Source organism: Lampris incognitus, chromosome 7 (assembly GCF_029633865.1).
Source record: "Lampris incognitus isolate fLamInc1 chromosome 7, fLamInc1.hap2, whole genome shotgun sequence".
In the NCBI taxonomy this organism is placed as follows: domain Eukaryota; kingdom Metazoa; phylum Chordata; class Actinopteri; order Lampriformes; family Lampridae; genus Lampris; species Lampris incognitus.
In genome coordinates this window covers 18,410,269-18,437,711 of record NC_079217.1, presented here as the reverse complement: position 1 = coordinate 18,437,711, position 27,443 = coordinate 18,410,269, and the positions used below count along the sequence as shown (strand labels likewise).

General features: G+C 43.2%; 1 long non-coding RNA gene across 2 annotated transcripts in view; it reads right to left on the bottom strand.

Moving 5' to 3' along the window:
• Window positions 1-27,443, bottom strand: part of LOC130116123 (uncharacterized) — an 84,748-nt gene that overhangs the window by 47,604 nt on the left and 9,701 nt on the right. For both annotated transcript variants that reach the window (XR_008810538.1, XR_008810537.1), the window contains one exon: window positions 13,154-13,234. This is a non-coding gene — a long non-coding RNA (uncharacterized LOC130116123). The remainder of the gene's footprint in view (window positions 1-13,153; window positions 13,235-27,443) is intronic.

Sequence of the window (27,443 nt, the reverse complement as noted above, 5' to 3'; positions counted from 1 at the left end):
CAAGACTGCAAGATGAAATATGCTCCCTAGATGTTATCTAAAAAAGGTAGCCACAGAAGTCCTTTGGCCATCACTGACTAACTTGCCAGAATGGCTCGCTGAAATGTGTACTAACTGCAAAGCTGACTGTTTAATTGGAAGACTTAAATGAAGCCAGGAAGACTTCATGGAATAATTGGGCTAGGTTTTTTTGTAAATATTTATTCTGACGCTGGGCGATGAAGGCAGCTAGCCGTGTTGGTTGGCTGGTCTGTTGGTCGGTTGGGACAGTTGAAAGGTATTCTCACAGCTGTGGGAGTGGCAAGCCCAGATGGCTGTCCTATACAGCTAAGGGACTCAATACCTTTCTTCCCCTCACAAACTAGACGGAGACTGTTACACTAGCCAAAAGGCCTGAAAGACCTCAGAGACAGACAGAAAGGGGGGGGGGTAGAGCTGGGGCGAGGTGGGGGGTGGGGTCTCACCTTTCCAAAATCTCTAATTACTACAATTGTCGAAATCTATCTATTCAAGCCTGTTTTTTTCTTGCTTTTTTGATACAAAAAGCTCCCTCTCAACATGCTCTACTTACCCTCCTGAGAATTCCTATAAGACACCAGACTGTTTCACACAAGAAAGACAGAAAAAAAGGAAAAACGAAGAGAGGGAGAAAAGGAGAAAAAGCACATTAAAGATATGCAAATCCAACTGTCTGGGTGAGCAGCATTAATCAGAGTTAGTAGGATAGCTGCCTCTATTTTTAGTGTTTTTGCATAAGCACATGTGTATGTGTGTGTGCGAGTGTGCATGTGTGCTGTCTCTCTCTGCTGAGGTATTTGATGACTTCCTTAAGCCCAGGCTTTCATGTTCCAGTGAGACAGCCTGGGCGTCAAGATATGTCTGCAGAAATATTCTGCCTAATTGAGACACTTCACAAATGAAGCTGTCAAGCCAAGCTTCAAACAGAATACGCAACAGCAGTTAAAAGTGAATTTCTAGGACAGAAGTCTGAAGGGTGTCTCTTTTTAAACAAGAATTGTGGATGAAATGATTACAGGTTGATGTTAGGACAGTTATCATGGGCCATCAAGAATGAGTGTGTTTAAAATTTTTACACACATGGGCCATTTGATAAGGCAGTCAAAAATAGCAGTGCTATCCAACCGGAAAAGGCCGAATAAAGGAACGGGTAAAGCCAGCCAAAATAAGACATGGGAAGGAAAGCATTTGACTCACCTGTTCCAGGTGACTGACGGTAAATGTAATAGCAAGCCTTTCACGCTATCATTGACCATAAAGTATTTCAAAAGTGAAACGCTCACAACTCATGTATACTTCAAAAGCAGAGGGTAAATGAAAAATGCAAAATGAAGTGAAAACTGACACCCAGTTGTGAACTGGAATGGTGGAAAACAGAAAGAGAAAGAGAACACGTCTAATTTCTCTCAGTGAGGAGGAGTCGATCAAGCTTAGCTCCATGTAAAGGATAAAATATTTCTTCTTCCTCCGGCTTGTTCACTGTTTCTCAGGGGTCGTCATAGTGGATTTCATAGTTTCCATCAGTACCTTGTGAGGGCACAGCACCAATGGCGGTTGTTGTCAACCCGGGCCTCGACCGATCCACCACGGTCTTGTCAATCCACATAATGATTTGGCAAAGTTTAATGTTGGGTGCCCTTCCTGACACAACCACTAATTCTATGGACAGTGGCACAAGTAAAGCACTGGCTGACACCCCAATATTCATGGACTTGCACCCATGCCTGTCACCTGAAAGGGGATGTTTATCTGTACGTAAAGAGCAACAGCTCTTAAACATGAGAATTTCCCTTCCCAACATTTCGTCAGTTAACAACTACAGTTCTCTCACAGATTTGTAAATAAACATGCAGCTCAGATCATCTGAAATATCAGTTGAATATTTTGAGTATAGTGGGGCATGAGTGGTCATTGAGATTCGGGACACTAAATAGGGGTTATCAGTGGTTGTAAACTGTCCATTTAATAAGGAAAACCTGCAAACAGCTGAGAGTTGATTCATATCTGCAATTTATAAAATGAATATAATCAAAGGGAAAAAGCACAGCAATAGCAAGGGAGTCACCCAGAAACTCTCTCTGACCTTGGTAGCTCCTCTTTTATACACTTGGGTAAACACACTATTATACAGAGATCTTGATTTAACATGACTTCAAACACCCTTTGCCCAAGTGCCTCATCTGGTTTTAACCACATATCCTTCACAATAGAGAGGAGGCCATGCTCTGGAATTGAGGCCTGATACCCATATTGACCTGTAACTTTATCTTAATATATTGTCATGACCTTCCTCCATGCAGTGTCTTCAGAGACGCGTGTGAGATAAGTTGAAATGTAAGCCCTGAATGACTATGACTAATGACTATTTTTCCAGGTGACAAGTGGAAGATTGACTGGAGACGCTGTGGAGGGTTGTGAAGAGCACTGGGTGATTGAGAATGGTGGTGAAATGAAATGATTGAGAGATAAATGCAAATCCCAAGTGTTCATTACATAGTAGCATGGACTATGGTGATGAAGACTGGTAAATAGTGGCAAACAATAGTTGTTGTCAAAATAGTAAGGCCTTCGACATGGGTTTGACGTGGATGAGGGAATTGTAAACAGCAAATAACAAACTTGGATCAGAGGAGAAAGCCAGAATAAGTATATGAAAACATGGCTTCAAATGTGAGCTTAAGGAGCACTGAGGAGGGCAACCTACCACAAAAGGCAGATATATGCAGCTCATTTTGACATTTGATAGAGTGAATCCAAGAGTAGTCATCTGAACAAACCACAACTGATTTATGTGTCAAACAAACCAATGTGTGGCTTCCTCCCAGCAGCAAGAAACATATCCTTTGCTAAATAAGCACCTCTCCTAGGACATTACATTTATTACTACTGAGCTGGATTATTATGAGGTAAGGGATCCAGAGCCTCCTACAAGACCAGGACAAAACGAAGACATGTTGCATAATAATGGGGCCCAGTGAGGATGACGGCCAGCTAGGTGTCTGTAGTTTTCAGCCCCAAAGAAGATGTTGCCGTTGTATAGCCATGGGGCTCAAGAATGGTGTGCCTGACTGGGCTGAGAGAAGTTTAAGATATCGATTTGGACCTTCCCATCTGAGGCACTGTGGTCTGGCAGGGGATCCACTGAAGTGCAGACAAGAAAAGAAGTTGTTTGATGAAAAGATTAATGGCTGCTGAAAGACACAATAGACAAATGAACTCAGGTGGAGAGGCGTGCGGCTGTTTATACACCGAACGGGAAGTGCAATGACTTAAGAGTTGGAAAGAGGGTGTGTCCAATTTTTCCTGCAGGGGTTGAGAGGAGGTAAGATTTGGAGAGCTCTACGTAATTTGGGCACACAGCTGCATGTAATGCGGCTCTGGAGAAGAATATGAGAATCTTAAAGGAAACTTCTGTCATAGGCTCCACTATGTTCACATTATATCTTTTTGCCAGTGTAGTCATTGTTTACACAAGAGGAGTCCAGCCCTGAGAACAGCAGGCTACTGAGGCCTGCTGCAGAGTGTGATACCAGTGGCCACGGGTAGCATATGGCACGGGGAACTAGATACAACACAAACAAACACAGAACACAGGGATGAGCACATGCAGAGACTGTGGGATTATACTGGCCGTATGCATGCATGTGTGTTCTTGATGCTTAATAGTAGAATGTGTGTGTGTGTGTGTGTGTGTGTGTGTGTGTGTGTGTGTGTGAGTGAGAGAGAGAGAGAGAGAGAGTCAGCGTAGCTATTGTGAGTGCTCATCAAGAAAAGCCTTAGCTTGAGCAACAGCAATAGTCTATTAGATCATAACCAGAGGAGAGAGATGAGTAGAGAGCCAGCGGAGCGGTCTGACAAAACGCAGGAGATCTGGAGTAGACCCCGCTCGGGGTAAATGCTGCATTCCAAAGGGACGCACGCAAAGAGAAATCATGCACACCAACTCACAAACAATGGGCAGACTCTTTTGGGGGGGAAAAGAGGGGGCACATACATGTAGGCAGCACAAATGAACATGTATATACATGTGCAAACAAAAAAGTATGTGCTTTGTGTTTCTTCAGCCACAAGCCAGCTGCACAAAAGGACGCTTTGTTTTGTTATCACAGAAAAATACAGACACAAAAAACAAGACAGACACAAAGATGCAGGCACATAATCAGTCTCACACACAGACAGACACACACACACACACACACACATATGAAATGGCTACTCTGTACCAGAGAAAAGAGATGGATCGGAGCCATTGCCTATAGGAGTTCTGCCTGTGTACAATAGTGTGTGCCTCTGATAACATTTCCAAAAGAATCTGTGGTATAAAATATCCCATGCCATGTCTAGTAGATCTGTGCTGTACATCTAGCCCATCCATACGTTGTTCTGTGTTACCTCAATGGAAACCAGCACTTTGGCAATGCATTGTCTTGTACTCTTGCATTATTTGTGTGTGTGTGTGTGTGTGTGTGTGTGTGTGTGTGTGTGTGTGTGTGTGTGTGTGTGTGTGTGTGCGTACGCGCACCACTTCATGGACGCTTCTGTTTGGAAGTGAGAGTTAACACTCCCCCATCTTCCACAAACACTCCTTAACACACGTCTGCTGACGCTGCCTCCTAAAATACACAACTGAAGAGGTTGTAGGCAAGCATAGGCAAGCTCTCTCTTTCCCTTTCATCTAATCACAAATACACAAAATTCACTGGCTTTGTGTGTCATCATTTGTGCACTGTACACCCTCCTCCATGCATGCACGCACACACACACACACACACACACACGCACACACACACACACAGAGGAGGACATGATATACTGGTGCAGCGTAGATCCCACCCTGAAGCAGAAAGAAGTGGCACAAACACGCTTCTAGTTCATTTTGCCTTGGCAAGCAGAATGGGGAGAGAAAGCAAGGAGATAGCCAGGCAATGGGAGAAAGAGAATGAGAGAAAAGAAAGGGGAATATAAACAGAGAGAAACAAGAGCCGGCGTTGCCTAGTAACGTCTGGACCGGAGTGAGTGCAAAGTGGATGTGTGGCAATGCTGAGGTGGTATATTATGGTCCGGACTGCCATGTAGGCTACCTTGCTTGGGATTACCGCTGAAAAGAAAATGTTTAGCAAGGAAACCAATATCCTAATGAATGCAACAGCAGTAAAAGTTGCAGAACAATGAGTGAACCAAGCAGGAAGGCAAAGCTTTTTTAATAAAATGTTGGCTGTACAAGATGCAGGGATTTGCATTAGTGACACTATAGATCCCATCAATGTAAATTTCAGTTCTAGATAAATCGGATTTATAGGATGTTTTGTCAACTTTTTGTGCCTTTACAAGGCAGGAACGCATTTCCTTTATTCCTGCTTCAACGACATAGACTGTATTTCAAGAGACACTCAAATAAATGTTCAAGACCTACCAAATCAAATGGGAAACAGAATACTGGCGTGACGTTGTGAATGCATGCTTGACTGCGGTCGAAGGATGACGATGATGATTCCTGTTTGCTCCAAGGCACACACTGAAGAGAGCAGCACTGAGTGAAGAAATCCTTTTTTTTATGTGCTTATTGCAGATATACGTATAACAAATATTTGGTAAGTTTGCTGTGTAGGTTTGTATCATGGCCATCCTTGCAGCACATGGAGGCAGTTGTTGATTCAGCTCTAGTCAATGCCCTGAGAAATATTACAGTAAGATGTGAGAAGTCAATAAAGAAACAAAGTAACTAACAGACGTACATATAGGGGTAGGTACACAGCCGCTATACAGAAGCAACGCTAAAAATCATAATAAACAAGTGTAGCAGGAGAACGTAACAATTACAGGAGCCCTACTTGTGCTCCAGTGTGGAAGTACTGGGAGTAATGATGATCTGAGTGTCACACGATGGACTGAAGAAGTGTGGCGTGTGTGCTTCTCAGAATTGTTTCTGTGCACCTAACACAAACATGTAACCAATTATAATAATTGTGTGCATGATGTTTTCATTACATACACAGTGGTTGAATTTATAATAGTAGGCCCATATCAGAGGTGCAATTTTGAAAGTAATATACCATATGTTTTTGCTAAGAATTTAATGATACAGTAGAGAAAAAGCATTTAATTTGTGGCAAATATGTTGGGGGGAAGGACAGGAGAAAGACTGAATGTATCCAGAAAATACAAGAAGATACTGCATAGAACTATCAAGGACAATAAATGGTAGCAAAGACTAAATATGAATATAATATTCTTTGGATGTGAAGGCTAGGTTTCTAATGCAGCATTTACACAATATGTTAAAAAAGGGTTAAGGCTAGTTGTCAACAAATATGACAGCCACCAACTTGGAAAGTGTGTTTCCACCTTTTCAAAACACCCAATTTCGAGGCCTCGTTTTCTCTGGGATATCTGAATTCAACTGCAGCGACAGATGCAACCATGTAAATCCCAGGGGTGCAGAGGGTATGGCAGCACCTGGGCTCACAACTGGCAGGGACCCGGTTGGGCCTCTTACACTGGGCCCCCAAAACTTTAGTCAGGCCAGTCTAACTTTTCCACTGGTAGCGCTGGTGTGACCAAATTTTTCAGTTGATCGCACTGGTACATAATTTGGTCGCACCCCGCCTTTTTTGGTATAGCATAGTGTTAATCAATGACCTAACATGATGATGAACAGTTGTCTTGAGTTGCACAGTGGAGGGATTGCTAGCTTGTACGTCATCCGCCAGCAGTTTTTCGACTTTCATTTGATATGAATTCAATAAAAGCACCAGTCGATCTTCGTGCCCCTGGTGTAATTACCGGCGGAACAGCGGAGGCATTGTTAGCTGTGCTACTGTCTAAATGCTGCCCAATCTGGCATTTGTGCACTGTGACCATGTGAAATTTTAACTTGCACACTCTCAATATACGCAACCATTTTGGTCGCAGTCTAGAACCCTTAATAAAAATAAAAATGATGATCGATAACAGCTTGGTTACAATTGCAATAGAAACATAATCAAAAACAGTATTGGAATTTGCTAACGTGAACAAGGCTTGTTTAGAAGAAGAAAGAAGAAAGCCATTTTATTTTGTCATTGTATTCTTATAACGAGTTAGTTATCTGCATTTAACCCATCCTATTGTCTAGCAGCAGTGGGCAGCTGCAGTGCCCGGGGACCAACTCCCGTTCTTATTTCCATTGCCTTGGTCAGAGGCAAAGGCAGGAGTATTAACCCTAACATGCATGTCTTTTGGATGGTGGAAGGAAACCGGAGCCTGGGGTTCGAACCCAGGACCTTCTTGCTGTGAAGCAACAGTGCTAACCACTGTGCCACTGTGCCGCCAACAACGTGTAAGATTGTCAAAACTCAATTTCTAACCACCCGCCAAAGCCACTTAATGCCAGCCCATTTTCTGATGTGCCTATGCATGTAATCTTAGTAGTCAGCCTACCTTTACTGTGTTGCAGCATTAGCTGTGCATTATTGTTTGTGTTCAGTGTATAGAGTTGCTGTTATGAACACAATAACATTGTCCTCTGTGGTCATTAAAACAAGTATGATAGTTGGTCAAATGTTAGCCTTCCCCATCCTCAGCCTAACCTGCTGCCTATGAGTGACTAAATGTACTGTAGACATGTGTAAGGCACTATCAAACCATAACAGTTTCAGTCAGACAGCGAAAAACTTTTTTTTTTAAATGTCCATTAATTGTGCAGTTGCACCAGCGCTACCTTTGAAAAAAAATGTAAAAAAATCACTGGCACCTTGAAAAAAAATGGCTGCAAAATGCAACCAACCAGCCACAGTCTGGAGTCCTGTTATTGTCACATGCAGATAGCTCTAAATTCCAAACATACCCACTTCACAACAAGTCCTTTATGTTTATCATGTGAAAACCCCCTTATAACTTCCACAAGAGCGTCCAATTTTGCAATAAACGGATTGTTACTAATATCCTTCATGTTCATCATTATATAAATTAAAAAGGTTAAAATTAAATCCTTGTTCTAAAACTGTCAAAGTGTTATCATAGTATTGTGGAAAGGCCATGGAACAGAGTGTCTAGGCATGTCTAGGAAATAGAGTAAACAAATATTTTCAATTTGATAATTCAGAAACGGAGCCATTTTCATTTGGAAAGTCATATTTTATGAGATCAAACATTTACCATCTCTATTGTTAATTTCTGTTGGTGCTCATACTAATTAACTGCCAGTAACCACAGTAAGACACAATATAGGCTGCTATATGTTACAACATGAAGCCTGAGCCTATATGGCCATATGATATGATGCATAAACACGTCTAAAGTGCATTTCCCCAATTTATTTTTGTGAAATCTGCACACAGAGAAAACAGACTAGATGCCAAAACTGCATATAACTATAAAGAGTAGAGTAGTAATTATAGTGTTTAGCAATCTGGTATTTTTGATTAGTTTTTGGAAATGTCAATTTCGATTTCAATTTTTCTATTTATTTTGTCTACGATCGGTGAAACTTTTTTAAAAAGATTATCCACCATTGAACTTAAAATGACATTTAAAATTCTAAATGCCATCAAAGTACCATCAATCTTAGCCAATATCTATAACCATTATGAATGTAAACCAAACTTTTTCGTGATCACCTCTATCCTCTTCTCTCCTCTCTGCCTCATCCATAACACATCCGCTACCTCCTGCAGCAGCGCTTTGTGAAAAATTAGTGCGCTCCGAAATCCAACTCCATTCAACTTTGGCACACGAAGCTGCTTGTGCCCACCTGAATCGACGACTCGCACGACAAGTAAACAAAGTACTACATGTACAAACAACTCATCCTCAACAAGGAAGCTACCACAACTTCTGGCACATTAACTGCTGATAGGGATTCAACTTAATGCCTGCTGCCAGCACTCATCTTTTAATCGGTTAACCAAAACTTTGGTTAATCGCTCGGCCCTATTGTTCTACTAATGGAAGAGGTCTGGGTAAGGGGGCCCACAGCAATCTTGCACCCGGGCCACTTTTGACAGACTTACGCCCCTGGACAGATTCATTATTCCATCTTACAGTTCAACCTTGGGTTGTTTTTTGTTTTTTTTTAGCTTTGTGCTGTATGTGGACCGCATTGTCTGGGCTCTTCCAAGAACCCAAAATAGGCTGTGATCAACAACTAACAACTGGCTGTAGAGTGCGGTTGTAAGGCTCTTTTATAACAAAACTCTGTGTGAACTTGGTGGTATTTGAGCACTAAAATGACAACCTCGATGCCAACACTATACTATCTGTCCTGGAAAAAACAGCATGCAGTTGATTGTAATACAAAAAGTTAACAAGGTGGCTACGCTGTTGTCACCCAAGATTCCGCTAGCATTGGTTTTCATTGAGAAGTACCTGTCTGTGATAATAAGTGCTGTCTCTGCTTCAAAACCAAAAACAAACAGCATGCAAAGGCCTACAAGGTGGTTGATTTCTACCCATAATCCCAGCATGCATCAATTAGTAAAAATCACCAAAGCACATGGACATATGTAGCAAAACAGTAGTAAAACAACTTACCTCTCTGTCTGTAAGTACGCAGTTCCTGACAGTAGAAATTGTACTGAGGCGAACAAAACATTACACTGTCCAGTCACTGTCCCAGCGAAATTTGGGCAATCACAACACCATTGTGCAGACGACAGCAAGATGGCTTACACTTACGCATTACTTTCTCACACATGCCCATTGCACATCAAATGAGGCCTCATAGGAAAACACTGAGATGCCTTTGTAAAGGCACGCACAGGGGAAGGAAGTATTTTATCCTCCCAATTTAGCGGTGGAAATAAGATCTCCAAGTACAGGAGAAGAACCTGCCAGTCCATTTTAAAACAGGAGAAAGAGAGATGATCTGACTGAGGAAAGGAAAGAAAACAAAAAAACAAAAAACAAAAAAGGAGAGGGAGGAAAAAATTCTGAATCTGTTTTATTCACATAGTAATTCTGCACTTCTACGAAGCTTGACCTGGTGGTTTGCGCACATAAATGACAAAATCATGAAAGTAGAATATATTAGTAATGTCAGGCACAGGAGTAAAAGGAAATTGGCGTACCACTGACCTCTTCTAAAAGGAGACAGTTTGAATTAAGTGAGCGAGAGTAGTGAATGAATTTTCATATAGTGCATAAAAGAAATATTCTAAATTCACATAAAAAAAAGAGAAGAAGAAGTAAATTGTGGGTTTTTACTGCACGTTCAAAAATGCAGAGGAAGAGAGAAGGAACGAGGCCAAGGCCGGGGCTAATTGAATAGATAAGATGAAAGGCAGACAGGCTCTGTTCAGTGATGCAGGGGCCAATGAGTATAAGCAGACAAAGAGGAATGGACCGACGTTAGCCAAACTAAATTTACTGGGTACACATGTTCTGACGCAGACAGAACATCGGGAAACTGAAGTCTGACTCTACTGATGTACTGCTGATGTGGTACAATTTACCGTGAACTCCATGATAAATGATCCTCTTACATATCTAAACGAACCAAATCAGCCTTGCTTTTATTATCAAATGTTTCCTCGGTAAATGTGTAAAATACTGATCCGCTGCCTTATGTTAAAAGAGCATAAGCAGTCCTCCTCTACCTGTGCTAGAACAAGACAGTTTGACGGTCCGGGTTCTGATCAAATCATACGGAAACTCGTGTTAACATGCAGTACACTGTCACGCGTGTCATACCTGCTGAAAAAGCCAAAATGATTTACCCAGTGAATCTCTTCTAATTCCACTATTCCTCATCTATAGACTGTCCAGTCAACCAACTTTTCAAATAATGTATGTCATCATTTCAGCTGATCTAAATTAATATAATCTATATGTCTCGAAAACTTGCCATTGGGTTGCCACTGCACTTCCTCATCAGCATGCACAGAATGCATGTCCCCCCACCGCCACACATAGAAAGTTTAGCTCCTTAACTTCTCATGCTATTGACTTGACTGGCTCATTTTTCACCCTGACAGCTTCATTACAGCACCCCGAGAAAGTTCCAAATATTGATGCGCGTGTGAGCGAGGACGTTTCGTGTATGTGTTCTTAATTACAATAAAGCCCCGTCGTCCAACTCGTACAAGTCGTCTCACTCTGGTCAAAAAAAAAAGAAGCCCTTTTCTTTTTTCTTTCAGTTTCTCTTTCAACCTCTCTCTCTCTTTCCCTCTGCCTCTTCCTCTCGCTGCCATTGTCCTTCTTTCCTCTATCATCCATCTCACCGTGCTTCATTACCTTTCATTCTTTCCATCATTTTCTCCACATTTGTGCCCCCGCCCTGTCGCACTCCATCTCACCACCCTCTCTATCACCCCACCTTTGTGATATTTTCTCTCTTCTTCATCACCAGAGGAAAAAAATAGAAAACTCTTGTCTGCTGGCTGCCAGTCTGTCTCTACCCTCTCCAAGCCTCTCCCTGCACTGGTATTGGCTGACTGCTGCCGCTGCTGTGTCAGTATTGGCTGTTGCTGGCGCTGTCTGGGCCTGTGGCAGGTGAGGTTTGGCTGTGCCACTTAATCAGTGCCCTGCAGTGGAGGAGCCATATGCCAGACACACAGCGTAGCAGCAATCACCACTGGCAGCTCTCCACCCAGCCAGGCACGGCTTACAAAGGGCTATGGGCATGGGGATGGCATGACCTTCAGAAGGCTGGACCAAAGAGGGAAGACAGACAGACACACATACAAACACACACACACACACACACACACACACACACACACACACACACACACACACACACAGAGAGACTATGCTAACTGTTGCATATTCTTTGCTAATCTTTAAATTTCCTTGCATGTCACGTTCCCTCCAAAATGTCCTATGGCCCCGCCCTGCCTCAGCTTTTCTCTGCAGAGGCAAACAGTCGACTTCCACCACAATGAAAATGTGCTAGTGACGATGGACAAAAGCATGGCACGACCTTCTGAAAGTCAAACAGAAGCTCAGATAACACACGCCCACGCATCCAAACACACACACACACACACACGCACACGCACACACACACACACACACACACACACACACACACACACACACACACACACACAGGTTTATTACACACTTCCTTGCTCCTTATCCTTCTTGTCTGACACATCGTCCTGTAGTCTCTTTCTTCACATCCATCCATCCGCATTTTTCTCCCCAGATCAACTTTTTTTTCACCCCTCTCTCCTCTCTCCTACACAGCAAGCCCCTTCACCAGAGCTTGAAGGCCCCCCCACGTCGCCGGCCTATTAACAAGCCTGAGTTTCCTGTAATGATGTCTCCCTGTGAGTCTCTCTCTGCTCGGCAGCAGCTGCAGAAGTGTTGAATAGGGCAGATAAATCCGGGACCCTTAAGACATCATTGTTTCACTGTCGCTCTCTCGTGTCAAGTGTGTAAGAGGGCTTTGGATTATGGAATATGGAAATGCAGTCTGGGCCCCTCTATTGGTCCTCTTATTATCTACCGATGCAACAAATTCTTTAACCTTTGCAGATTTTATACCACTGACAAGTGCTAAAATGTGATGGACATGTGTGAATGGGATTTTACTTGATACCAACACTGGCCCAAACCGGTGATTATGCTGAATTTTGAGTCCAGAAACTTCAGCTGAATGGAAATAACTGAATAAAAAGAAATGGATTGAGGTTAACAACTGATCGATATACTTTTAGGTTAATGGTATAAATTGTATAAACAACATAAAAATAAAAATAAAAAAAGGACATATGGAACAAAATCAATTTTTAGACCATAAAAACAGAGTCACCAAGTTGATTTTAAATAGATATATTGTGAGTAACAAAACAGTGGACTCACAGTGTGTTTTTTCATGTGTCCGTGTGTGTGTGTGTGTGTACATGAAGTATCTATGTGCTGTGGGACATGGGACAGTTGCTGGCTGGTCATTTAGTCAGCTGTTGTGTTTATAGGGTGCTGGCCACAGCGTGCTAACAGCTGCCTTGCAGTGAAAGCAAGAAGAGAGTGAAACGGCACAAATCCCAAAATAAATTCTCACCAATGACATTTTTTGGTTTTACTACTGCCTTCCTCAAAAAGTCATTCTGGTAGCCACCTCACATGACCCAGTTCCCTCTGCAGGGTCTGAAATAGCATCTTCTTAAAAAAACAAAAACAAAACAGATTGCACTATGGCAGTACGACTCACAGTTTACAGCAGGTGAGTGCGACTGGTCAGGGCATCTGTCTGTGTGTCAGTCTGGTGGCAGCAGATTTAACCCGGCAGCTCCTGAGGAGAGGTAAGGATGAGGTAGGTCAGTGTCTCCGACTGTTTATCATAGATTTTAAAACTCAGCCCCTGGGATGAACATGGTGTCGGGTCAACTAACCAAGGACATCACCTTGGCTCTGCATGACACACTGTGGCATGTTTGGTATCACAAACAAGCAGTCGGTCTTTTTGTGGAGTCACAATTTGGAAGGGTGGTGTGAGAAAAAGCAACAGCAGCTTGCAACGTTAAAGTCGCCATCAACCCACCAAAACCATTCCATTCACTGCACAAACACTGTGAGCATATATATATATATATATAAAGTGATGGTTTTATACCTGTCATGTCTTTTTCTGCATATCAGAATTCCCATTTTCAATTTACTCATCTTATCTTTTTTTTTTCTTTTGCATTCTTTCAAAATTGTATGAAGCTTCACTTGGCAGAGTCAAAAACAGTAAAATGCCTTTTGTTCTTCTACCTTGCTTTCTTTAATTCATGATTAATTCATGCACAAATGTACATCTTAATAGTTTGTTAATCGTGCACTTACCCTTTCTAAAGGATTGTATGATCCTTTAGACTTCTGTGAGTCTCAAGGTACTGCTGGCCTTTCAATGTCATTTGTAAATGCTTTGTAAGGCATCCTCACTATAAGATGAGGCCATACAAAATACTTAAATAACAACTAGTAACTACCTGAATTAATCATGAAATACAGTATTAATAAGTATTTATAAAACATCTATTAACACACTAACCACTGATGCATGCCTTGCTTTACAAATGCTCTACAAATGATGAATTCAGTAGTTACTAATACTTAACTAATGCTTCATTTGTGCAGTTATTATTAAAAGTGTTACCCAGTATTTTTCTAAGGCACGCTGCTGTCTTGCCATTCGTGGTCCGATTCTGAAAATGATTATGATCTGATTGTTTGAATTCGGAAAATAATGCTTTTTCCATTGGATACGGATCAGAGCAACCTATGTGCCTCCAAATTCTCCATTAAAATGTCACTAAAGCTGACCAATTAGACCCTTTTATGACCTACGTCACGCATAGTAGCTACGATCGTACTGCCGCCTTTTTTTTTGCTGCCAAAATGCGCATGCATACTAAATCACACGATCACTGTTTACCAGCTGTAAAAGGGTCTATACAGACAACTGATACCCCAAGAAAAAATTACAAGTAGGCATTCACATAAACATAAAACATTAAAAATATTAAAAGTAATCATTCACACAGACAGATATGTTGGCAAATATTGCCCAAACTGCTCAAACTCATAGGAATGACATCGTAGTTTTAGGGTGGGTATTGCTTTTAAGGCCATGCTATCATGTATTGATTTCATAGCTGCTGCATGATGTGTTGTATGAGTTTGCCTATCGTGATCAAGATCCAAATTGATTTCCAGTGAAAGACTGCTCTGTGGAAGACACAGCCTTTAAAATGAGTGTTGTCTTGTTTACAGTGAGTAAGAGAGCCTAAATGAGGATTACTACCAAAACACTGATAATGACTGCGGTGCACAACGAGATGAAAGAATTACCAAAAGAAGAATACTGTAAGCTTTGCACGTGCAGTTTATTCTAATCCTCTTTTTTTTTTGTTATATCAAAATATGATTTATCCTATCGGGCTAGCTCCGTGGCCTATCCTTCTTAATTACAATTCAGCGGAGGCGTAGATTCAGATATTCCAGGTTAGCACGTAAGATCGAGATAAGCGAGGGAGACAAAGAAAATGTGAGCAGGAGGGAAGGAACGAGAGACAGACAGTGAGACGGAGAGTGGTTCATCCTGAGTTTGAGCTTATCTGTGATGTAACAGTGGATGATGGCTGTGCCGCAGTCAATTTGGGAGGCAATGTCCTCAAACGACCTCAGCTCTAAGGCTCGACTCCATCCCCTTCCCACCTTTCTTCCATATCGCTCTCTCTCTTGCTCGCTCTCTCTCTCTGCTTCCCTTTCTTTCTCTCTCCGTGTGACTGTCATTTATCTTTCCACACCCCAACTTTTTTTCTCTGCGACAAAAAAGTTAACCCCCCCCTTCCCTCACCCCACCCAGCACACCCTCTTGGGAACTAAATGATTAGCTTCATCTTACATCTTCTCCTCTTCCTCTACCTTTGCCCCCTTTACGTTCATATTCGTCTTATTAAATCTTTTTAACCCCCCCTCCTTCATTTTCTTTGTTGCACTCAGATCATCTGTACATCGTTGCCTCTGTGCAGCTCCTCTCGTGTTTACTGTCACTGTCTCGTCTCCGGCTCAACATAGTAGGACAGCAGTCGGCTAATACAGTACTATCTCCAACTAGATTCAGTTAAACGGCATGAAGCGCATTAGCAAATAGCAAATGGTCTGCTCCCCATGGTAAACTGCTCATTAGATTACCTCAGTTTTTAATAACAATTACATCCCCAGACATACTTGATTCTACTATATATCTACTATACATATATTCATGCCCCCTCCGCTCATTTCATTCTTTCCCTGCACCACTCTCATCATTGCTCTTTTTCCATTATGCTCCCCTCCCCTTCTCCCTCGCTTCTTTTTCTGACTCTATTTCTCCTCCCTCTCTACCTCTGCCATCTCTTGCTCCTGCACTACCCCATCTCTCTCTGCTTGCGCATCCCCGCCCCCCCGCCCCCCACCCCACCCCATCTGTGACTGATGGAGGGTGGGGTAATCTGCACTGGTTGCCATGACACCAGACAGCCCTTGCTTGGCGAAGGCACGTAGCTTCCTCTCTGCTCTATTTCCCCTGAGCCCTCCGCTCAGGAGTCTGTGTGCATGTGTCTGCTGCTGCTGTGTGTGTGTGTGTGTGTGTGTGTGTGTGTGTGTGTGTGTGTGTGTGTGTGTGTGTGTGTGTGTGTGTGTGTGTGTGACTCTAGGAGAGCATGTCACACATGAGGCACACAATGCACAGAGATAAACTGAGAGATATAACTTGTAGTATATTTCTGTATTTAAACAGTACCGACTGTTCGATAGATAGATGGAGGGTGGGCAGACAAATCAACCATCACACACACACACACACACACACAACCATCTGATAACAGCATACTGAGAGGTAAGAGTACTCCTGTAGATAGTATTGGATCCATATGCTCACTACGAACCTGATTTTCTATAAACCACATATTTCGCCCTGACTATTTATGGCTTTCTTTTCTCCTTACTGGGGGAACAAAGTGTTCAAAGTGAAACCCACATTTTGATTTTGGTGCTTCCAGTGTACTGAATGACCTCGTGCCGGGTGTTTCGAGACATGGTTTTAGAGAAAATGAATAATATTGTGTTTTGAAACATAATGAGGTGTTGGAAAATCTCCTGAGGGGCTGAGAAGTCTTAGCTCCAAAAATGGACACATCGATCTTATTCTAATTGTTTTATTGTGTGTAACGTCTTGTCTTTAGTAGTTTTAACCCTAAAGCAACTTTTAATGGAACATATTTCAAAAGACATGTTGGAGTTTGTACAGGTAATAGCATAATCCCTCATTGAAGCTGAGATCTTTACAACTAAATCGAATCACAATCAATAAGAAGACACGGCAATGAAAAGGGGAAGAGTCCGTGAAGGACTAAAACCCAAATATATACTGGCTTATCTAAGCATGTATTTGGGCTTGTATCTATATTTAATTGTACATTTAATTCAACAAAGGACACGGGGAGTTGGATTTGATTTCATCCTCTCTGCAAACACCTGTTCATACTTGGCTGCATTTAAATATCATGGTCTCGAAACACAATCATGGTGTTTCGAGTCACTCTTCTAACAGCTCCTCAAATTCTAATAAAAGTGTCATGCCAGCCTCTATCCATCCATCCATCCCAGGGCTCCAGTCTAGATGAATAATTTATCAGGGCTATATTTCCAACCATCTGCTTCTCTCTCTCTCTCTCGCTCTCCCTCCATTCCACACCACTCTATCTACTTCATGATTCTGCATTCTTATGTTGGCCTACGGTCGGCTATATCATGTGATTGATCCTTGTATTTCTCTGTACTGTTGTTGCTGGGTCCAGCACGTACTTCATACAGGGTGGTCACTTGTTGAAGCAGGTTCTACTCCCTCAGTGAAGTGTCTCTTTTGGTATGGGTGCTGATTCAGCCAGATCCCTGAAGACGTTCTGTGGTTTTGTCAAAGCTGGGGATGACTGAGTGAATATGTACAGCTGGACTGAATCACTACAATGAACATCTGCTGACAGCAGTGCAGCATTGACTATCCCAGCCCAGCAGAGGTCAGCCAAGTTACTCCTCCCTGTCAGTACAATGAGCCTCCACATGTTCCCCACTGGCATCGCTTTCTTTATCGCCGTTTGGTGACAATGAAGTGAAAATAAAACAATTTTTGCATTCAGTCACTGGTTAAGTACAAAGCGCCTGGGCTTTACATAAGGAAGTACTGTATATCTAAAAAGACCAGAAGATGTCTTGACTGGGAAGATATGGAGAAGGCATCATTGCTCTTTGTTGAAAGATCATGTGAGAAAATGTAAGCAAACAGATGATGATGATCAGGAGGAGGAGGAGGAGGAAGAGGATGATGGGAAAGTCTGGAGTCCCTTAGCTTCAGTGAACAGTGGTCCTTTTCTCAGTAAATTACAGCCCAGTACAGATCAAGACCCCTCATCACCCCATGCAGTACAAGCACACTCTTTGTTCAGGTGAAATTCTTTCCCTGGTTTTCCAAGCTTGGTTCTCCTAGATCCTCTGCCTGTAGTTCTCCGATTTCTTAAACCCACCACAATCTTACTACCACGTACAATATAGATAAAGGCAACATTCATCAAGTTAGACTTTCCATTTTGATGTATGTGTGTGCCCAGCCATGTGTTTGCGTAGGTGTGGGTGAGCTATTAGTACCACTGGTATGCTTGTATGAGTAGATTTGCTTTGCTCTGCATGCTAAAAATGGCTAAGACCAACAGCATCCCCAAAGAGGCCCTCACACACAGATGCACACAAACACACACACACGCACAAACACAGATGCTGTCTGCTCTGATCTATCTATATTTACGCTGATCTGAGCTTATCTGCTGTTGGGGGCAGACTGAATAGCTAAATTTGTTGACCGAGTGGCTGACAGCTGACTGACTGATGATCTGCACTAGTGTTGGGTTAGCTCACTGACAGTCTGAATATTCTGGATACAAGACAGGTTGGCTAATTGGCTGGCTGAGACACTACTGTCCTGCAGAGATACAGGAGCAACTAAAGCATTGTAGCCCTGTCGCACTGCAGTGTCTTTGCATACCTATGGTCTCTTACTAAATGCACAAATCTATGTATTCAACAGCACCTGCAGTGACGGACCGCATACATGCTGTCCATAACATGCTGTTTTTATGTGACTGTTAACCCGTCTGAATCTTGATGTGTTGAAAGCACAGTGGACCTCAATCAACTGAGAAAAAAAATGCATCTGCTTTGGCTCTTCTCACCTTTACAATAAAAATCAATGAAACATTGGTTGATTTTCAACTGTTTGGTCCCTCCTTCAGACATCCCCTCCTCCGTGCAGACACACTTAAAAAAAAAATTCCTACCTGGCTCCCAGTATCCAATTTCTAGGAACCGCAAGCCACTGTGGTCTGTTTGGGGATGTAAAGGGGAGGGAGGAATGACTGGGGAGTGACAGCTAAAGCAGACAGCGAAGGAGCAGAAGTAGGAGCAGAGTAGTGGGAGGCCTGTGGGGCTCAGGGGTGGGCTTTGCATGTGCCAGGCTTCACGCACAATGGCGTCTGAGTGAGGGGTGCGAGCGGGCGTGCACGTTAGACAGAAGCTGAGGGAGGAAAAAAGAGGAAGGAATGTACCACCCTGTTATAAATGACGCTGAAGGAGAGGAGACGACAAGTGGCGGGGGGGTGGGAGGGTGGGGGGGTGGGTATAGGGGGGTGAAAAGAGTGGCGACGGGGAGAAGTGAGGAGAAAGGGGAGAGCTAGGAGAATAACAGGGAGTCAAGGGAGGGGACGGGAGGAGGAGGTGGGTGACAGAGCGGGAGAGAGGGAGAAAGAAGGAGGGGTTGGTGGGGGGGGTAGGTGAGCAGGATGAGCGAAGGCCAGGGACAAGGACAGGGAAAAAAAAGCCTCTAACACCAGGGGTGAGGAGAAGAGAGACAGGGAGTGAGACAAGGAGAAGCTAAGACATGAGGCGCGAGGCAAGAAGAAGCGAGGAGGGGGCTCAGGAAGGGGAGGCGCGAGGAAGAGGCGCGGGGAGAAGAGAGGCACGAGTGAGGTAGGGGAGGGGAGGGGAGGCGGACGGGAGAAAAGGAGAGGGTAGGAGCTGCTGCTGATGCCGGAGCAAAGCGCGGCCAGGCTGAACCGGGTGAACTGCAGCGGAGTGCTCGCTGCGGGGTCAGCGAGTCCAACATTCCTCTGGAACACAGTGTTTACACTGCGTAGCAAAGAGGAGGGGGGGTCCAAGGGGGTGCGAGGGGGCTAACGCATAGGGAAGAAAATCATCTCCCAGACAGCTCCCTCTGCACAAGGCAGAGGGAGCAGAGGGTTTGCGTGTGTGTGTGTATATGTGTGTGTGTGTGTGTGTGTGTGTGTGTGTGTGTGTGTGTGTGTGTGTGTGTGTGTGTGTGTGTGTGTGTGTGTGTGTGTTCACGCATGCACGTTCATTATTCTTTAGTAACCTGAAACATCGGCTGTTTTAATCAACCTTTACAAATCAACATCTGCAAAAGAAAACAAAAAAAAAATGACGAGGATTCTGTGTTACTTTCATCATCTCACTTTCATTCATCCAGCTGTTAACAGTTAAAATAGTCTGTTTGCAAACTCTGGTGATCTGCTTCCTCACTGATATGATTTCAAACTTGGGAAGAATTCGAGCTTGATAGTTTAGAAACGCGTATCACTTTCCTTAGTGGGTTAAGGGTCTATCCACTTTGTAACCTCAAATGGGGAAGGACCTCTAACACAGAAAACATGTCAGAAGCGGTTTTAAAAAGCAGCAGTTGATAGCTTTTCTTCAAATCCCACGCAAGGAAGTAACGACATATTCCTGTGCAGCAGAATTTGTTGAGAGAAGAAACAAACGATAGGTTGGTTTGGTATCCGTATTCCCACAAAAAGGTATGTCCTTTTAAAGGATGCTGCTTTTTTTCTGGTCCAGTGGCAAAGGAAGATAAGAAACTTTTTTGTGTGTGTGTGTGTGTGTGTTTGTCTCAGTTATAGCTCGGTTCGTTGGAATCGAAATTATAGTCTTAGTAAGTTCAACTTAATTACTTAATTTATTTGATTTTGTTTGATATTCCTTCATGGCAAATATATATATATATATATATATGTAACAGCAACCCAATGAAATACCCTTCTTGCACTTACTTTTAAACCTTCGAATTTGAAAAGGTTTTCGTATGAAAACATGGGTTTCATATAAAAACAATGCATCAAGAATGAATTTTATATATATAATCTTGTATCGCTTAACTACCAGCCTCCATGTAATAAAGCTCACTGGTTAAAAAAAAAAAGAAAAATAAGATAAAAAAAATAATCAGCATTAATTTTTGCCAGTAGCCTTTTTTAGAAACAAAAAATGTAATAACAATAATAATAATAATAAAGGAACTGATATATTTAAGAGTGCTGTGGTGTTGTTTTTACATTTAACACTAACCAAAGTTGTGTCTCACTAAGTGACCAACAGAGATGAATTCTCACAGCAGCGGTGGAGTCCGCACACACTCAGCAGCAGCATCTAGTATCTGGCCTCTGAGGCGCCATTCACCGTGAGGAGGGTTTCTTTCCCCCTCTGCTGGCACAACTGCATTACTACACCGTGTTAACAGGACATTTTGTTCCACCGATAGCCGAGGATCGACACTTTTTGTAAGTGCATTTTCTACTCCGAATCTGTAATATGTCAAAAGCACTTACTGCTGTTTCCAAAAGGCTCGTTAATACATGCCATGGGGACCATGACGTCCAGCTAGTTTAAACACCTTACGCAGACTTTGGGAAATGTGAGGATTAGCAAAATGCTCTGTGCCTTAATGTTTTGTCCATAGAGAAAACTGAGTAAAATGTTGACTATAATTCATTCAGTCATTTCGTTTCTAGGAGATAATGTTCTTTTAGTTTATAATTCAAAGTATCTCTTTAAACCTTACATTAATTTAACCACTATGTTCTAGAAAAATCCTTCAGATTTCTCTGGAATATAATCCAGAATTGAAACAGAGACTTCAAGTCTGTGGCATCCACACATGATTTGGGAAAAGAAACTGTAGAGCGAGGGCTTCTTCATTAACAGGTATTTAAATGTATAGTACGGCCATCATTTTTTTTCATTCATATGGCACAACATATCAGGGGGCTATTTTACAAGTTACTTTGGCGAATACAAATAAAACTACTTCATTCAGATTGAGGTAAGCATTCAATTCAGTTAATATTTGCTGTGCCGTCAAGGAAATTATCACCTCTGACATCAGTCAGTCAGAATGACATTTAACTGTATTAAAGCTGAGTAGAAGACAATCGGCTGTCTGGGCTCCAGACTCAATAATCGATTTATCTCCAGACTGCCATCTGTGTAGTGACACTTGTTGCAAAGAGACAAAGTCTGCAGAGCGAGACGAGTTTAACCTGAAACAGAATATGTTTGGGCTTAAAGTGGGACTCTTTGTGACTATATGTCTGAATAAAAGGTTAAATGGTAGAGAGACAAAATCTGTACACTTTATGTTTGCTGTATCCTCACATCTTGATACAGATGTATCAACCACAGCAGTCACTCTATTCTATTCTATTCTGTTCTATTCTATTCTTTCATGAATCAATAATTGCAATTTCACCTGAACTAAACAATATTTGATAATAGAGATTAGATATTGAGCATGTCATAATATTGTCCTAATATCTCAAAATTTGGTAAGTCATTATTAAAAGGCAAAAATAAAAAATTACATTTCTTAAGCATTTGTTGAAAATTAATTTAAGATGGATTTCTTCCCTTTCATGCAAACTTATCTTTCTTCATCAGGGAGATTTAAAAGGTTTGGACAATAATAGAACAGGTTAGGGGTGTAGCCAGCAGACAGACAAGGGGACAACTCTCTCTGGGTACCAGAGCTCCACATCCCCTAGTGGGAGGGGGGGGGATTACCACCAACACCACCACTGCCACTGCATACGGCCCTACCACACGGGGGAGAGTGGGAGCAGAGACAGTCTCAATCCCCAAAGTCCGAAGCAACCGCACTACAGGGGCAGAACTGCTGCAGCCAAAAAGACAGGAGGCTTTTAGCCCAGCTGGGAGCATGGACAGCTGCCTAATGCCAAAATCTCTTCAACACCTTCCATTTTGTCCCTTTCTCTTCCACATCTATCACACTGGAACAAGAGAAAGGCCCGAGAAGGAGCGAGCACAGAGAGACAGAGAAGAGGGGGAGAGAGAGAGAGAGAGAGAGAGAGAGAGAGAGAGAGAGAGAGAGAGAGAGAGAGAGAGAGAGAGAGAGAGAGAGAGAGAGAGAGAGAGAGAGCAGGGTAGAGCAAGCCCAGAATGACAATGGATAGCAATGGCTTTGACAATGCCTTCCCAACCCCTCAAAAGTGCAAAGACCTTTGCTCTTTCTCCATGACAGCGAGCATTCACCCCACCAGACTCTGGCCGGACACAAACAAAGGCAAGTGCACAGAGGGGAAAGAGAAAATGACAGAGCGGACAGGGGGATAGCAAAAGGGGGTAGAAAAGGGAGGGATGGATAAATGGAAGGGGTAAGATCAGCAAACTGTGCTCACCTTTTGTCCGACTCTCCCTCTTTCTCTTTCTTTCTCTCTCTCTCTCTCTCTCTCTCTCTCTCTCTCTCTCTCTCTCTCTCTCTCTCTCTCTCTCTCTCTCTCTCTCTCTCTCTCTCTCTCTCTCTCTCTCTCTCTCTTTGTATGTGTGTGTGTCATTCATTTTCCAAATTTTTGCACGGTCGTCCGCCAAAAAGTTTTTTTTTCTTTTCTTTCAAGTGGGGGTCGCGACCGCCCACGCCGCAGTGATTATCAATTTTGTATTTTCGTTAATCGGTCGACTTTTTTTTCTTTTTTTCGACAACACAGTACGGAGGTGGTTTTTATTCCCCCCTTCTGAATCCTCTCTGCTGAGTCCAGTCAAGTCCTGGTGGGCAATGGCAATCGGAACAGCAGCGGAGAGGAGAGGAGACGAGTGGAGGGTGTAGAAGCTAGTAAAGCTGTTGGTGTTTAGGTGTAGTATTAGCCCTCTCCTTCCTGCTTTGCAACACAGTTGCGGCATAAGGAGTTTCTGGTCGCCCCCCCACCCCCCTTCCCCTCCCTCCCTCCCTCCCTGCTTCCCTCCCTGCCCGTCTGTCTGTCTTTCCACTGTTAAAGTAAATATAAGTTCAGTTCGGCTGTGCCTATTATATTCGAGGTTGGCGCATTGTAAATTAATGCATGCACGAGTGTGCGTGATGTGCCAGCTTCTCCCTGGTCGCCAATATGAAAGGTATTTTACATGCAGATGTAGAGGACGATGAGAATAGAGTTCAACAATTCAAGGTGGGGAGAGCTGCTTTCACATGCTTGTCAAGGTTCTCACATCAATCATTCACAATGCCTAAGAATGTGGGAAACAGGAGGGCAAAAGGCGTGGGGTAGACAATACCACCAACAAATAAACACACACGTGTGTGTGTGTGTGCGCTCTGGTCTGAGGCCCTTTGTACCACCACATTTTTCTGTTCTTTGAGACTGTTCCAGCCTCTGGCTCACCTCACAGTCGTATTGCGATAGCTGCCCTCTGTTGGGACACATGCGGAGCCAGCGCACACAGGCCAGGCAGTGTTTTTAACGGCTCACCAAAGAGAGGAAGCTAAAAGGAAGTGTGCGAGAGTGGCAGGCGGCGACGAAAGGAAGTTTTGCAGTGGAGCCAGTAAAATAAATACATGCGGCAGTAGAGTACAAAATAGAGATGAACCCCCTGAACTTGAATGTTAATATCTGACAACTTCAAGTGGGCCCTAAGAATGCGACACAACAACGTCATGTGAAACCCGTGTTAATAGATAAACCTTAACCTGAAACAATAACAGACATAACATACACTATATATAGATATTATACGTTATTACAGGGAATAAAGTAACGGAATGATAATGGAATCCATTTAAAATAATTCCACATACTAGAGGTAGCACCGATATCATCACAATCTGGGAACCGAAAATATGTTCTTTCCAAACTCATACACCTATCTATGTTATAAAAGCATATTTTACTAACAGATACTCTTTTTTTTTTAAATTACACTGGGCACCTCTTGCTTTTAAAATGTTGAAAAATTGATGTGTGCCAATAGAAAAAAAGAGACTCAGACAGTGCGACAGACAGATACAGACCCAGACAGGGAGAGAATGATAGATAGAATAAGTGAAAGATTACTGCATCAAGAAAAAAAATTGTCTGAAAGGGGGATAAAGAGAGATATTTGGAGTGAGAGCATGCAATAGAGTTGCAAGGGGAGGGAGAAAACGAGGTGTCTGGTGCCCATGCCCCGAGGAACTGAACAGCTCGATACTTCTAAAGCCTTCACTTGTACTGTATGTATTATTTATGTTTCCCTCCGCAGCTGCTCCACTGACTGACTGGCTAACTTGCTGACTGACTGACTGGCTACTTGGATGAAAAAATGACTGACTTGCTGAATGACTGGCTGGATGAATGACATTACGGACTGACTGAGAGACTTGCTGGCTGGCTGACCATCTGTTGGGGAAACTGAGATCCGTGTGAGATGCATGATAACAAGTCACTGTAAGGACATCTGTCTGCCTCGCACCAAATGAAGGTGGGGATAAGAAATGTAAGGAAAAGGCGACTAAATCACATTTTTTGACTGGTCTGACTTGAGTTCGTTCGGGGGAGATAAGTCAAGACATTCTTTCCCTCTCATCCTTACTGTACTATCTCCATAAAACAAAATAAAACATGCGAGCTTGGGGCAACGCACCTTCCTCTCAAACAAATATTTCACTCTGAATATGGCTGTATGAAATCATGCTGTTCACATAATCCTACTGCTAAAACAAGCTCCCGTCCAAACTTCTTATCAGTGGTAAGCAACCCTGTAAACCCGAGTTCATCAAGTGTTGTTTAATTAAAGCTGTAAAGCGTCACGCTGCTGTATACACAGAGGTCCGAGCGTCTGTGGTGGACACTGACCCGAGCCTCACTATCGGGTCTGTAGCGAGGTGACTAGAGCTCTGTAATAATTAGCATGGGAAACCTTTGAGGTGGCCCACAAGCAGGGATCTCATGTGGCGCCGACTGGCCTCTAGCTGTGCCCAGCAATCAATACTATAAGACGAGTGTATTGAAGCATGTCTGTAGTTCAGAACAGTCGGTGTGTGTGTGTGCATGTCTACCTCGCACGGTTCACCGTCAGCAATCACAGACGCATTGAAAATACACACAAATACAAACAAACACAAACACACGCCGAGATGAGCACTGCGGTCGGATCAATGGAAGTGGGAGACGGCTCAGCCTTTCTTTCACATGTCTGCACTTATTAATGGGCTGAGAACAGTAACCCGGCCTTTTCAGAGTGAATGAATAGAGCTGGCCAACATGGATAACATGTGACAGGAAACGCAACGAAACGAGAGGAGGAAAGCTTGCGATTCATTTTCTAAAGGGCTCAAGATTCTATTGAATCCCCTTTTATTACCTTACATTGTTCTAAAAGTTTATTTCCTCTCCGACACAACCTTGGGATATCTGATTGGCAAAATCCTTTACGAGAGGGAGTTGGTCTGGGTGCCCATCCTTAGAAACCGCTCTCTCCAAAACGTTGCCTGTCACTACCAAATCCCTCAACCTCCCACCTCTGTCCTCCCACTGCTAAAAATGCGAGAGTTGGTACCCGGGCTCTTGGATCTAGGCTCCCAGGCCCCCTCACACATAACAGCATGGCCGCCCCACATTCTTTTCACTTTTCTGGGGCAGCAGGGAACAGAAAGCCCCCTGAGAAGGGTGGAAGTGTCAGGTTAACAGGGAGACTTCATGGAGGGCTACTGGAGCTTCTCCACCAAAATAATTACCTGTCACACAGGGCAATAGAGTGTGGTGAGGAGCAGCCATTTTTACATCTATAAATAATCTTTGGAATGGTCTGCGGCCGGTCAGAGGGTGGCAGTGGAGCTTGGAACATGTCTCCCTTTTTTTTCTGTCTCTCCTCACACAATTCTCCTTGTTGCCACTTCAATCAATCAATCTATCTTAGCTTCCCTCGTTGCGTCTCGTCATACCACACTCCATCTCCGTTTCTCAAATCTTTTCACCTCGCATTCCCAGCTGTCCATCATCTGTCTGCCAGGCACGCAAACACACGAATTGCTGATAAAGGTACAAAGAAGAGCGACTTTGAACAAAAGGTAAATTTGGTCACGTGATGCGGAGGAGCCACGTCAATGTGGCGCCCCCACCGTCTTTTCGCTTATGAAACACACTTGACTTTCTTTCCTTTTTTTTTTGTCTTTTGAAAATGAAGGACAATTGTAATATTGTGAAGGGACTAATTCACTTGTTTTGAATCAAATACAGCCTTCCAGAGCTGTGTGGCCCATGTCCTGTAGGGTCCGCTGAAAGATCAGGAGATAGAGGGAGCAGTGTCCCGAGGAGCAGCAGAGAGGAGAATAGAGAGCACATTCATACCAAAGCCCCACTTTTCTGACACGTTCGGCGCTCACACCCAATGACAAAATAAACATCATCTGCGGTGCTCGGCACTCTGCCAGTATTCATGGAGAAACACTGCGGAAAAAAGAAGAAAAAAAGGGATGAAGAATAAGTAAATCAATCTCTCCTCGTCAGGCCTTTGACGTCGCAGCACAGGTCCTGGGAGATCAGTACTCAGCCGTTGGGAGATGGTGCCTGGCTCAGACAATACATCACAGTGATTTAGCCTTCGGGCTCTCCAGCCTACTTAGCCCACCACCACCGTCTTGGTAATACAGGGTGGATTAATTATTTCTAACAATACTGCTGGTTTACCTTTGGAGTGGCAGGCCGGCCAAGTCGTAGAGAGCAAGACACACAACCCAAAGACCACTTACAAGAACCCCGGCAGATGGAAATAAAAGAAGGCCAAATTAGCATAGAAATGGCACCACCATGGACTCACTGTCAAAGTGCCCTCCAGCAAGGCATTAAGCTCCAAAGACAGCCCCAGAC